This window comes from Palaemon carinicauda, chromosome 38 (genome assembly GCF_036898095.1).
Source record: "Palaemon carinicauda isolate YSFRI2023 chromosome 38, ASM3689809v2, whole genome shotgun sequence".
NCBI classification, from domain to species: Eukaryota; Metazoa; Arthropoda; class Malacostraca; order Decapoda; family Palaemonidae; genus Palaemon; species Palaemon carinicauda.
Window position 1 is genome coordinate 20,214,449 of NC_090762.1, and position 9,096 is coordinate 20,223,544.

The following is a 9,096-nucleotide window of genomic DNA, read 5'->3' on the forward strand; positions in this document are numbered from 1 at the left end:
GTTTGGGTGGAGAGGGGACTTGAGCGCTGATCATACGATATATGGTCAGTCTCTAGGGCATTGTCACTATCCCTTGCCTCTGCCATTCATGAGTGGCCTTTAAACCTTTAAAGTGCATCTATCAGTGCCACAGTTCTAAGCTATGCCTCTGAATCTATACAGAACCAGATAGTTGACTTATCAATTGAACTATCAAGAGAGATAATTAGCTGGTTTCTATTGTATTGTACACAAGACAGTGCAATTCAGATACACGCCCTTGGAATTGAAATCAACATAACAATCTGATAACTAAGTTTGTAACCCGTAGTTATTTTTTATATCATATAACTAATGCACGTGATTATCATACTTTTAGCTAATGAGCTACAGAGAATTTTTCATATCATATTTAGAGCACCAAGGGTGTAATATACCTAATGGTATATTCATCGAAGTGCGTCTACTCCTCTGAATCAACATACGTCTCTCTATAAATTCATGGTTATATTTATATTTAGGTAACTTATTCAAAATATTTTCGGGGTTTATTTTTACTCTTCTATCAACCTATTCTGCAATATCTTACAACTTCTACGTTCATTTTAGCTACAGGAGAGAGAGGAGAGAGGAGAGAGAGGAGAGAGAGAGAGAGAGAGAGAGAGAGAGGAGAGAGAGAGAGAGAGAGAAAAAATATCAATCTGTCTTGTAATATCTTAAAATTTCTATGTTCATTTAGCTGAGAGGGAGAGAGAGAGTTCATGCAATATCTTAAAAATTCTATGTTCATTTTAGCTACAGGAGAGAGAGAGAGAGAGAGAGAGAGAGAGAGAGAGAGAGAGAGAGAGAGAGGAGAGAGAGAGAGAGAGAGAGAGAATATCAATCTATCTTGTAATATCTTAACATTTCTATGTTCATTTTAGCTGAGAGAGAAAGATCATGCAATATCTTACAAATTCTATGTTCATTTTAGCTAAAGGAGAGAGAGAGAGAGAAGAGAGAGAGAGAGAGAGGAGAGAGAGAGAGAGAGAGAGAGAGAGAGAGAGAGAGAGAGAGAGAGAATATCAATCTATCTTGTAATATCTTAAAATTTCTATGTTCATTTAGCTGAGAGAGAGAGATCATGCAATATCTTACAAATTCTATGTTCATTTTAGCTACAGGAGAGAGAGAGAGAGAGAGAGAGAGAGAGAGAGAGAGAGAGAGAGAGAGAGAGAGAGAGAGAGAGAGAGAGAATATCAATCTATCTTGTAATATCTTAACATTTCTATGCTCATTTTAGCTGAGAGAGAAAGATCATGCAATATCTTACAAATTCTATGTTCATTTTAGCTAAAGGAGAGAGAGAGAGAGAGAGAGAGGAGAGAGAGAGAGAGAGAGAGAGAGAGAGAGAGAGAGAGAGAGAATATCAATCTACCTTGTAATATCTTAACATTTCTATGTTCATTTTAGCTGAGAGAGAGAGAGAGAGAGGAGAGAGAGAGAGAGAGAGAGAGAGAGAGAGGAGAGAGAGAGAGAGAGAGAGAGATCATGCAATATCTTACATTTTTATGTTCATCATAGCTACGAAAGAGAGAGAGAGAGAGAGAGAGAGAGAGAGAGAGAGAGAGAGAGAGAGAGAGAGAGAGAGAGAGATAATGCAATATCTTACACTTTTATGTTCATCATAGCTACGAAAGAGAGAGAGAGAGAGAGAGAGAGAGAGAGAGAGAGAGAGAGAGAGAGAGAGAGAGAGAGAGAGAGCCAAAACGTTAAGTCAAAAGGTATAGTATGGAGATCTCCATCCATAACAGAGCGATCAGACTTCGTAATTGGAGGAGGCAATAAAGTTCCTGATCCATGGAGGACAGGAAGCGCACTGCAACACAAAATGGGAAATTCTCATTAAGGCGTCCGTGCAATAATTAGCCGGATAGTAGAGCCACACCTGACACGTAAAGGCTACCACATAATGGATTCCTGGTTTCCCACATCCATGTTTGCATTCTTAAAGGCAAGGGTTAAGGTACTGTGCTCGGAATTACAGAATTAGCAAACATTCAATTTTACACGTGATAATCCAGCTGCTTTACTCTTCTACTCATCCGGTTTGAGGAATCGGTCAATCTCAAATAACTGACAAGAAATTGGAAAAAAAAAACTTTTACACGCTTAGATTTAGCTATTTGTATCTGAATTAATATACGATTCAACCTATGAAAGGATTTAAATCTAATTCTAGCGTGCAATTGTAACTTTCAAATGCTGTTTCATATAGTTTTTCATAAAGAATTTACTCTATCATAGGAATAACATGCCTAAAAGTATATTCACATATGATTAATGCATTAGTATACGATTCAACCTAAGAAAGGATTTAAATCTAATTCTAGCGTACAATTGTAACTTTCAAATGCTGGTTTCATATAGTTTTTCATATACAATTTACTCTATCATAGGAATAACATGCCTAAGAGTATATTCACATATGATTAATGCATATACTTAGGAGAGAATTCGAACCTATGCTCATGAATCGATACAATACTGGACAGTAGACTTATTCAGCTGGTTTTTCAAGAAAATAAGCTCAATTCGACCGAGAGGATCAACCCGTTTTTGCACACCCAAGAATCAAAGACAGAGTATGTTCTAATCAAAAATATGTCATATAACATTCAAATAAAGATTATATAGATTTCTTAACAGTTTTCTATGTTGCTTTCCCTGAATACATCACTAAGTAAGCATTAAAATCAGCAGAAAGTTTGGCTTTGAGATTACTCTGTCGTTACTCTTCTTATCTTTAGTAAATATTTGACGAGGCACATTTGGTCTTCTCTAATAAAAAATATGCATTAGTACTAGTTAAAGTTTTATGAGCCCTAAAAATAGATTTTTTTTTTCTTTTTGACTGCAGTTGATGAAAAAATTTAGTCATAAATTATTTTTCTTCGGCTTTTCAATATGTAAAAGTTTAATGATCAAATTATTTCAAGGTGATCAATAAAAATGGAATGAATAGCCGAAATTTCAAATTGGAGAGCCATTGTGTCTAATAATAATAATAATAATAATAATAATAATAATAATAATAATAATAATAATAATAATAATAAAATGACAACAACAACAACAATAATAATAATAATTAAGGGAAAACAAGATTCCTTAAAACGAATATCAGCACCGTCAAGTCTAAATTTCTTTTTTGTTTCTTATCGAGATATTCATATATAAAGAAAAATGCAGTTTTCTGTTTATATCGTTGTTCTAAATTATTGTACAATCAAACATGTTTTACAAATTTCCTATGATGAAGCAATTGGAAAATGCACATTTCATAAACATCTGCTCAGTACTCGAAAAAAACAATGGATGATAAAAGGATGTTTTTTTTTATTATACATTTTCTAATGGAACGTTTAAATATAATATATACTCTGATATCTACGTCATGTTTTTGTTTGACTTTAGGGAGAAATTTTAAAAATACAATAAGATTTTAAAATCAATATTAGATGATAAAAACGTTTCGATTGAAGAATAAAGTTAATTAGGGGATAGAATCAGCAATTGCCATAAATGTCGCCTTTTCATCCAATAGATTATAATAGATTTTAAAGCCATATAAATTAACTTGTGCCTCTACGACGTGTTAGACTCGTTTTCTGTTTCTACCTGTTTCAGTTCCTTTCATTATATCTTAGTCAAACATAATGCCGATTATGCTGATCATCACATAGGCTAATCGAGAAAATACGGCCGGAAAATAAAACTAATAATACATATGTGGATGGTATTTGCGATTGTCTCTAGTGTTGAAGCTAATACTGACAAAATAACAGATATTAGTAATATCACTGTTTAGAAAATATATTAAAATCGAGTGCATATAATAATTCAAATATTACTACCAAGCCTTGCCTTCGTATTTATTCGGTCAACACAGATAGCACCGACAGAAAAATTCCTTACAAATTGCAGTTCATTATATCCGCATGAAATGTCAGAGATCAGAAAGAAATACTAAGGAAATACAAGAAAACTTCGACCCATGTTTGTTTATTTGCTTCCTATTCTGGGGTACAGATTTCATCTGGGATATACGGTACGGTACGGTGCGCATGGCCGGGGGATACCGGGGGATACCGGAGTGGGGAAGTGTGGGAAGGGGGATCCCCCAAAGATGAAAAACTGGGGGTCGATACTCAGTACCGGAGTTGACATTTCACGGGTCACAAATTGCGTTTAAAGGAAATTTCTTTAAATTCTAATATCATTTTACGTCGTGCAAACAATTTCAGTCCTTTCACATTTCTGACAGGTTATTTAACAGTATTTTTAGTGACAAGGAATCATTTTTATTTTTATTTTTTTTTTAGTGTTTTTACAGTATGCAAAAGAGTGGAAACTTGCCAAATATCGATAGTCTTATTACTTTATAACATTCTCTCTCTCTCTCTCTCTCTCTCTCTCTCTCTCTCTCTCTCTCTCTCTCTCTCTCTCTCTCTCTCTCTCTCTCTCTCTCTCTCTCTCTCTCTATATATATATATATATATATATATATAGAGAGAGAGAGAGAGAGAGAGAGAGAGAGAGAGAGAGAGAGAGAGAGAGAGAGAGAGAGAGAGAGAGAGAGAGAGAGAGAGAGAGAGAGAGAATGTTGTAAAGTAACAAGACTGTCGATATTTGGCAAGTTTCCACTCTTTTGCATACAATATATATATATATATATATATATATATATATATATATATATATATATATATATATATACATATATATATATATATATATATATATAAATAATCGGCTCACAATTATCAATATCAAATTGAATTCACTCAACTCAGGAATACCTTAAACCCAAAGAGAATAAGAGGCCAGAACTCGAACTTATATACTCTAATTTTGGTATATGGGTAACAACAACTTTGATGGTTTAGCAAAAAGTATTTTAATGTTAAGTTAATTAGAAAACCGTTGGGTGTTTGCGACTTGATATGTTAAATTATATAGAATTTAATGTGAACAATTAGAGATAAATTATCTGTGTTCTTGTACCACACTACGAGAATAAAAAGGGCATGTGAGTAAATGTAATGTATGTACAGTATACGTATATGTACATAATGTATATATGTATTTGTACACATAATATATATATACATATATATATATATATATATATATATATATATATATATATATATATATATATATATATATATATATATATATAATGTACATATATGTATGTCTTTATATATATATACATATATATATATATATATATATATATAATATACATATATGTATGTCTTTATATATAAAATGTATATATGTATGTGACTTATATATATATATATATATATATATATATATATATATATATATATATATATATATATATATATATATATATATATATATATGACACATGAAGATGTGCATATTCATACAAGATACTGGTTACTAACGAATACAGCCTTCAAACCAAAAGAGCAAAATAAGACATGCAACACTCGTTTGTGAAAGTGAGTCTCCTCTGCACATTGGGCATTTTATCCAGTCATCTTTTCTCATACTGCGAACATGTAGGGCCAGATCTATGGGTACCATGAATGGCAATGACAAGGTTGTTCTCCTATCACTCACAACATCACAGGTGGAGATCATGGTGTAGTTGAGCGTTGCATAACAGGTAGTGTTTCTTCATTTTTTTTTTTTTTTTTGGTTGTCATTTTACACTTTTTGTTTGTGTATAATGATGCAAATATGAATAAAAAGAAACTGTTACTTCTATAATCATCATTTTTCTTTCTTTACTATTATCATTACTAACATCATTATCATGTTCTTCTGTTCCCTCGACCTTCTTGTCTTTTTTTTTCTAAGGAATCACAATAATTTGACTATATTAATAGTAAACTTATCGTCTCGCTATCATATTTCACTCGAAAAAATGATCCCGAATTCCATATTTTGGAATAAAATATATAAAAGCCGGTCTCGCCACCTTATCAGGCTGAAATTGGAAAAAAATCCTTGTCAGCTATATAAATAAGTTAAGAGTCTTTCCTTTACATATTGAAAAAGGTTTGAGACATCTCTTAAAGATTCATACCGATTGTGGGATATCCTTGTAATACAAAGTATCATACACAAGGCGTCATTTAAAAATGAACTCTAGAAAGCATTAATCTTTTTTTTTTTTTTTATAATAAAGATTCCGCACCAAATAACAAAACTGATATCACTTATGAAGTGTTAATACATCTTAATACGCAATGTAAGTCTATACGATGCCCACACTACGGCAATGATAACCTTTGTTTAATTATATTTTAACAGTTTTTCAGTTAAGCCTTTTATGAGATCCAACATCTCTTATAACTGTGCTCTGGTGCATACTTGTCAGCATCATTGATGGGTTTACTTCAAAATGTTCCTTTCTCACAACCTCTGATTTAGCAATATTGGATTTAAGACCAACGCAATCTGCCTTATTACTGTCCGTAAACGAAAACTTGCAATATTTATACACTTTTACTGAGTAATACCACATCATCTGCATAACCTTCCGGCGTATTCCAACAATCCTAAGAACTCAGCCTGTAGGTCTATCTTCTTAATCATCAGCAGTCGATGCCTGGCCCTCCTTGGTCCTAGCTTGGGTGGAGAGGGGGGAGGGGCTTAGGCGCTGATCATAAGTAATACGGTCAGTTTCTAAGGCATTGTCCTACTTGATAGGGAAATGCCACTGTCCTACTTGATATGGCAATACCACTGTCCTACTTGATAGGGCAATACCACTGTCCCTTGCCTCTGCCATTCATGAGTGGTCTTTAAACTGAATTCAATAGTTTCTAACATCACAAAACTAAATATTAAATTCAGGTGACATACTTGACATCTGAAAATCGACATCCATAAGATATTTACGGGCCTGGCGCATGTTTTCATCAAGGATATGTACTTGTTCATGTAATCTATATTTCTCAAAATCCTACAAACTTCCTCGGCTAACAATATCAAATGATTTTTCAAAGTATAGAAGCCGTGATAAGAGGTTGGCGGAATTCTACATTTCGCTGTATTATAAGTTAGGTAAACACAAAATATATTTTGTTCACTAAATCATTTACCTTAATCAAAGTCATTGTCATACCTCTCATTCATTTTTTCACAATTATGCAAGTCTCATTTCTTTGGCAATTCTCAAATTATTCCCAATGTACAGTCACTTGGCTTATCTTTATTATTATTACATATATCTTGGAATAGCTTCTTTAATTACTAAGCATGGGCCTACCTTTAAGATTTCTACAGCACTTCCACCATTAACAGGTTATTTCTATTGACAAATTTTTTATAATTTCTAACAAGGGCTATTTTGAAGTGCTCAGTCCACAATTCTATTTTCTTTTTCATATTATAGGGTTACCCAAAGTTACTGTCAAGACACAGGAATGTTTCCAATTATCCAAAAAGGCCTTCCTTACTTCATTACCTATTTCGCTCAAAAATGTCAATTCAACTTCAATCCCTTAATCAACTAAATATTTCCTTTTTCACGTGGCGCTCAGTAATCTATGTCACTCTAGGCTCCAATCGAAGCACATTAACGCAAATATGGAAAAGGTGTTAAGTTTGAAATTTTAATAAGAATTAGTTAGATCACTGGAAAGATAGACAGACAAACATATACAGCAACAAGGTGAAAGGACTCCAATAAAGGAAGGAAAGTGATGAAGGGGTGATAGGCCACTATTATATTCTTAAATCCTACCCAGTTTTTCAATTTGTTAAAAGCTACCTAACAAATCGAATCAAAGCAGCACATGCTATCCCTCCAACCATATCTTTAGAAACGGGAAGGAAATCTTGTCCATTATACAACAGTAACAACGGCGGATGGGAGAACTGGGCTACACAAAAGTGGCCTCGTATAATTTCATAACACTGTCCGTTGCTGTTTACGGCGTAACCAATCTGTTGTAATGAGATTCGTTGCCTGCCACTGTCTTCGTGGCTTCCAGACAGACCTCCGGTTGATGTAAGCGTGAGAGGCCATTTTGGCGCCCTTGTCTTCGTGCGGGTAGCCCTCTCGTACCGACATGGAAACCGTCGTTGTTGTCTTAAGAAGAACACGAAGTCCCTTGTACGGCTAAAATATTACAAGAGGGGTATGGTGGTATAAGGTAGAGATGAGATATGACCCAGGGAGATCACATGGAGCTGGATATGACTCCCTTGAGAAAAAAAAAATATACAAAGACATGCCAAAGTGGAAAGTAATAAAATAAGCTTGAAACATTTTAAGGAGGGTGGCAAGAGACATAAAATGCACCCAAGATGATGAATGATGTTGTCATTACCAAGAACAGCAAACAGGAGAAAATATAAGACAGGCTTCTACATCGAGTTCTTAGGAAACAAAGCCCTAAAGTATAGGGCAAGTAGAACTCAACCGGCCTTCTATGAGCATAATATATGGGAAAAGAGAAGGCAACTTATGGCCACTGATACTAGCGGCAGAAGAACCAGGGAAGGGAGGAGAAATTAATATTGATGCTATCAAAGCCAGGCTTTATCAATGTGCAAGAGGTCAGTAATGAAAGGAATTGATGGTATGTTAGGTGAAATTGCGACTGCGCGGATCCTTGTAAGAGGTGGTGGAGGACTTGGTTCGCCTTCACCTCCGGGGTCTTACCGATGGAAGCTTTTTTCTCTCTCTCTCTCTCCTCTCTCTCTCTCTCTCTCTCTCTCTCTCTCTCTCTCTCTCTCTCTCTCTCTCTCTCTCTCTCTCTCTCTTTTTTTTTTGAAGCATAGACCCCTGAAATGAGATAAGTGTAAGTCTTTTTTTCCTTTTAAAGCTATTAAATCTTTTATTTATCTCTTTAAACAAATTATAATTCATAAGTAACTCGTGCGTGATGCTAATAATAAGAAAGCGGATAAATTAACTCATAAATTTAGAGATGGAAATGACATTCGTATACCTATTTATCATCGAGGAATTAATTACGCAATAAAAAATCATTGTAGCAAAATGATTGACACCTAGAAGTATGAAGGTTCTCTAAAGCAAATTAGAGGGAATTTTTAGAAGCGAAGCAAGCTTTTCTAGTG